Genomic DNA, 5,911 nt, shown 5'->3' with positions numbered 1-5,911 from the left:
TATTTAAAAGGAGTAAGTATTATACATATTATTATAGATGTTATTAGTGTTTTAATTTTATTATTATATTAGTTCCAAATTATACTTTCACGTTTTATTCTTATTTATGTACATATTTTGAAGGCCTTTTCCTCATTTTTATTTATAAATTTGTTTATATTTATTTTTATGATTTTGATTTGAACATGCTCAATTACATCACTATTGCTTATTTCCCATGACTGTGGCAAATTTTAATATTCATAAATAAATAAAAAAAGAAATGAACAGGAAACGTGATGAGAAAAGAACAGAGAGTGGAGGGTGGTATCACTCCCAGAATAATTTGATAACAAACATTTTGGAAATGTTAAAATATACTTTGAATTTTGAAAATTGTGATAAAACGTTTTATACTAGATTTGTAGAAAATCAGGACCAATTCCAGTGCCTTTAAAAATAAAAATTTATAAATAGAATGTTGTGTTTGAGTAGAAAGGAAAATAATTTTTATCAGGAGCCAAAATTCTCAAATTGTAAGTGAAAAATTCAAATCCAAAACATTGAAAAATAAAATATTTTATTACAATATTATATTTTTCCTTTATCTTCATGAAATTGCAATAAATTCCGATTAAATTAAAAGAACCTATTATCGTTTTATTGTTGAGGAAGAAACTCTTTGATCGTGTAATTGAGAAACGTTTTAAGTAGAAGTGAGTTACTTCTACTTAAAACGTTTCTCCAGCGATGCCACCGAACTGAGGATACGAAGAAGAGGATTCAGTCAAACCATCAGAAAAACCGCAAATAAATTAAATATTTTACTTGTGATACCTGAATTCTCTAATATCCTAATTCTATAATTTCAGATAAAAAATTCTGCGATTTTACAACTTATTGCGAGTGTCATCATTTACAAGTTTTCAGGTTTTCCAATTTAAAATCTGATGGCTGGGAGATAGATGATTATATTTAAAATAATTTGACAGAAACTATACAATGCTACATTTTACATTTCATTCATCTTACTCCTAAATCTTTGTATGAATTTCTAAACTCTGCAATCAATTAAATATTACTAGAAACATCCTTAAATTTTCTTAATTTTCATTGACTGATTTCGGAAGAATTATTAATTAATTATTCAAACAGTAAATTACATTTTCCTGAAGACTCACTAAAGAGAAGCTCATTAACTAACTCCCGACTCCAGTTGACAGCTTGCCGGGTGTCCCTCCAGTTTATCCGGAGCAGCTGGACTGACCCCGGTCGTTAAAACCTCTTCAGAGGTTGCTTACTAATTGTCTTGTTAATTCGACTGGCGTCTCGCAGGGCTAACTTCTGCGTCCATTCCTCGATTAATCGTCGCTGTCACAATGAAATTGCGGCTGTAGTCATCTTCAGTATCTGCCAATTTACCAGCAATAAATTTGAATTCAGCTTAATAAAGTTGTTATTAAATGGTCACAGGAAGTTAGCCGACTTGTTTGAACGCGTTTATTGTATTAAGATTAAGCTCGTTACGTACTTTCCGCTATTGTTGTTGACTGAATAATGTATTCGTAAGCAAAATTTACGAAGTTTCATCGTTGTAAAACTTTTAAGTTAGTTGTGTCTTAGAATAACAAAACATCTTTACGAATTATATACCATAGTACTGTTCATCAGAAAATGTTGTAGGATCGTAAAATCTTTGGTTTATCACTTTTTAACTTTGCATTGAGGTAACGTTACGGTCTAAAGTTACTTATGTTTCTAGCCAATAAGAATTCAATTTTATATATCTTGGCGGAATTACAAATTAACTTCGGGCTTATTCGCATAGGATTTTAGAGTTTGTTAAGTATCAGAATATCTTATCTTCTCAGGCGTAGAATTATTATATGACAACTGTGATAGAAAAAAAAATTTCCTCATTAAAAAGATCGGGTAAAGTAAAGTAAAGTAAGGAGAAATTAATCGTTTGGTTCGGCCAGTGAAGTGGACACTAATTAAAACTTATTTTTGTATCAAGTTAAATTCAAGATTTATTAAAAGGACAATTATCATAATTCCATCAAATATAAAGGATGTTAAACAACATATGTTCCTCTTACATTTACGATCAATGAAATTTTCGCTTAGTTAATTTCCTTACCCTCTCCAACTTACCTAATTCTGAAACTTCCAAAGGAGTGGAGTACTTTTTATCATGTCCTGTATGCATAAATCGACAAACAACACAAAATACGTGTTTTATAGCTTTGTGCAGAAAATCGAATAAAAAAAATTTTCCGTGAGAATTCATCATCAAAATTTGAGTTTTCATGACCAGCCAAGGAGGCTAAACTGACTGTCATGATGATGAGGCTATAGTAAATAAATGCCTTAATTATGATGACGGATTTTTACGAGAAATTTAATTCAATTAACCAATGAACACATTTTGTCCTGTAGATTTTCATTTTTGACTTCTGTGCAGTTAGCACAAAAATCGTCAAAATATTTAATAGATATTTGTTTGTTTTTGGTCAATTTACGACTACAAGACGCGTCGGAACAAAACTATGTACAATGTGAATTCGCCTTCAAATTCCATTTAATATCAGAAACCGTCTATAAATGTACCCTATTTAATTAATTTAGGTACGTTGGGGAACTAGATAAGGTAGAGAAATATCCTCAAAAGAATGGCCGAATCCTACTGTTCAGACTCAGCGAAAATAAATAAAAATTCCAAAAGTAGAAGAGCTTAGGAGAGGGATGAGGGTGAACGCCTATAGTGGGACTGCCCTGTATATATAAATATATATTATTTCAATTTATTACTTAGGTGTATCACAGGACATTAGTGGCAATAGAATAATTGTCAGTTCATAAAGTAAAAATGTGAGTTGGTCTCAGTGATAGTGCTAAGTAGCAACCTCTTTCAAGGGAAGCCTACAGAGGTGGGATCAACAATTTCAATTAAACATTTTTTAATGACTCTAGGTCGGAAAATATAAGACACATTATCTAACAAACTAAATATAATTATTTTCTGTTTCACTCTTGTCATGTGTCAGCCCTGTGGGTTCGAAGTCCCTCTGGGGTCTACCTAGCTTCAAATTGGGGTTACCCTTAATTGAGTAAAAATCTGGCAGTCGAGTGTTATTCAGACCAAATCACCTCCTTGCACATCCGTTGGTCTTGTAACAGTACTTCCTTAAAAGTAAAGCACTTTTTTTTTTCGTTATGTACCATTCGATGTATTTTATGAAAAATGTACTCATTGAAACCCTTTCCAGATTCCATTTACATTGGTCACAGAAGAAAATCTCTCATTCGCTTCATTTTAATATCATATTCTTATTGTTAATGCAATTTTTCTAACCATACTGCCCTAGAATAGTATGTAAATAATATTTGTGATCTAATTTGATTGTAAATTTAAAATGTGTTAAACATTTACTTATACGGAGCAAAAGATGAGATTAAAGTCAATTTACCAACTAAATTGATTAAACAGCTCGGGCTGGAATTTAAAGAATGAATATTAAGGCTTGGAACAAGATTCCAGCCAGCAACGATTCATTGCCTGGAGGAATATTAAAGTTTTAAATCCTGGCTGGGGTATTAAGCCAGTAGCCCTTCCGTTTATAGCGTGTAGATTTGGTCTGGAAAATTAATTAAACAACTAGATATAAATTTGTTTGGCGAGTAATTTGAATCCCCTTTTCTGACCATTTCCACATTTTATTTTCTGGGCCGAGCTCGTATTTTTAAGATAATGATGATGATAACCACAGTTCTGATTCCAGACGACAAGATATAATAACATTATATGAATTACATCCAAGATTTAATCTTATAAATGATTGAATAAAGAAAAAAAATGCATTTTCTGTATTATTCTCTCTTTATTAAAAAATTAAATAAAAAATAATAAAGAAATAATGAAATTAGCATGTAAAATTATGAGAATATTCAATATTGTATTGTTATAATTAGTACCTCAAAATAATTTTCGTTTCTATATCATAAAAAGTAATTTTTCAATGCAAACTAAATGCGTTGCTACTTTCAAAGGAATGAAGTTGGTTAAAATGTTAATTTAAAATTTCGTATTTAATTTCTTGTTAATATTTTCATATAATTTGTTATTTTTCAGTTTTTCGTTATTAAGTTATTGATATTTATTTTTATAACTGATGTATATACTTTTTTTTTTTTTTTTTTTTTTTTTTTTAAGTAGTTACAGGGTAATACAGGTTTCATCTTTTATATATTAACTGTATATGGTTTTTTCAGTTTTCGTAGCTTCGCAGTAACCATTTTTCAGTAACCATACTCCCCTACCCTAATTCAATGTATATTTGTTTCTAAAATATATTTAAAAAGACTATCATTAATAATAATATGCAAGAAAATTGTTTTCGTAAACCTACATTAGAATCGTATCAAAATATTTCTATTTCTGTTTATGAAAAATATATTTTTCTTTATTGAGTCGCATTACATTCTGTCTTAAACATTCGGATATTGGCATTAGTGATATGAGCGTAAATCCACATCATATTTAAGAACGTATTTTGATATTTTTTAAATTTATTTAAAATTTAAAAATAGCAAACATAAGTAGAAAAAATTCAACAAAATTTAAAATAATTAATTAGAAAAAAATATATACCGTGCAACATGTACAGTCGACCGAAATTGGGAATCGGCGTGAATCCGCCACTTTCAACCTCTGGAAGGCCCTTTCTTATCTTTATAAAAATTCACTTACAACGAGTCATGGTTGTAACGGTTTCAACAAGACCATAACAAAAAGACGAATTTTTCTGAACAAGAAGCGAACTTCTTGTTCCCTTCCCTTTCGAAATCCCATAGTTAAACCCAAGCATATCTTATCTTTTAAACATTTATGAAGTGTTGAATAAAAAAACCAAATAGTTATATGGAGCAATATTGTGAAATTGGCCTAAACTGAAAATCGGTGTGTTCACAAACATTCATAATCACTATATTTACATTCAGTAGAGATGGGAAAAAAATATGAACCGTTGATAAATAAATATCGTATCCATGGCATTTTTAGCTATTAGTTTCATAATTTCCCAACTCTGATATTCAGCATAGGAAACTCCAAAGCTTCTGGTGGAAAAAGTAGGGCTAAGGAAAAGATTCCGGCGCTTCTCTCTCAGCATTGGTCTCTTTATCTTTAGGTCTCTGAGCATACTTCAGTAGTAAACGATTAAGATTTGAATGGAGGATCTGATCATTGTCAGAATCCCTATATAATTAGTTATTTACAATAGGTCTGTGGCACACTGTCGTTCCATCCTCCTGAAAGTTTTGTATGGATGTATAAAGCTGGATAATGAGTGGTTTTCATTTTACATTTGTTGGGCTCTTCCACAATCCTATGAAAGAGAATAAAGAGCACTTTAGGACATGTTTTACAGTTTTCAATGCTTTGCATATTTCTTAATTTACCCCTTAATGTTTTCCACTCTCGGTAAAAATATTTTTACTCTAAAATGATCTTGAAATATATTTATAACCAGCTTAGTAAGCAATAGCGTGATAATGATAATTTTTATTTTCACTGAAACCACAATGTAATATAACTCCAGAAGCAGACTATTTCTTTATATTTTTGTACAATTATTTTAATTATTGAGGAGGAAATCAAGAATTGATAACTGTTATTAATTGTAACTGAAATTAGTTATTAATTACAACCAGGAAATTGCTATAGAGTGTAGAGTGTTTTTATTATTTAATTTTTTTATACCAGATCGGCCTGGTGGGCGATACATGGTTGATATAACTTATATTATATATATTTTTTAACAGTTGATTATGAGGGGGTATAGTCATACAAATGACACCCCTAACTATATAAAATGTTCTTATTAAAAGAAAAAAAATAATAATAAAATAAATAGATAAAAATAATGCCTCT

Source organism: Halyomorpha halys, unplaced genomic scaffold, assembly GCF_000696795.3.
Source record: "Halyomorpha halys isolate HHAL.00 unplaced genomic scaffold, Hhal_1.1 Scaffold15.1, whole genome shotgun sequence".
Classification (NCBI taxonomy): domain Eukaryota; kingdom Metazoa; phylum Arthropoda; class Insecta; order Hemiptera; family Pentatomidae; genus Halyomorpha; species Halyomorpha halys.
This window is presented reverse-complemented; position numbering follows the sequence as displayed.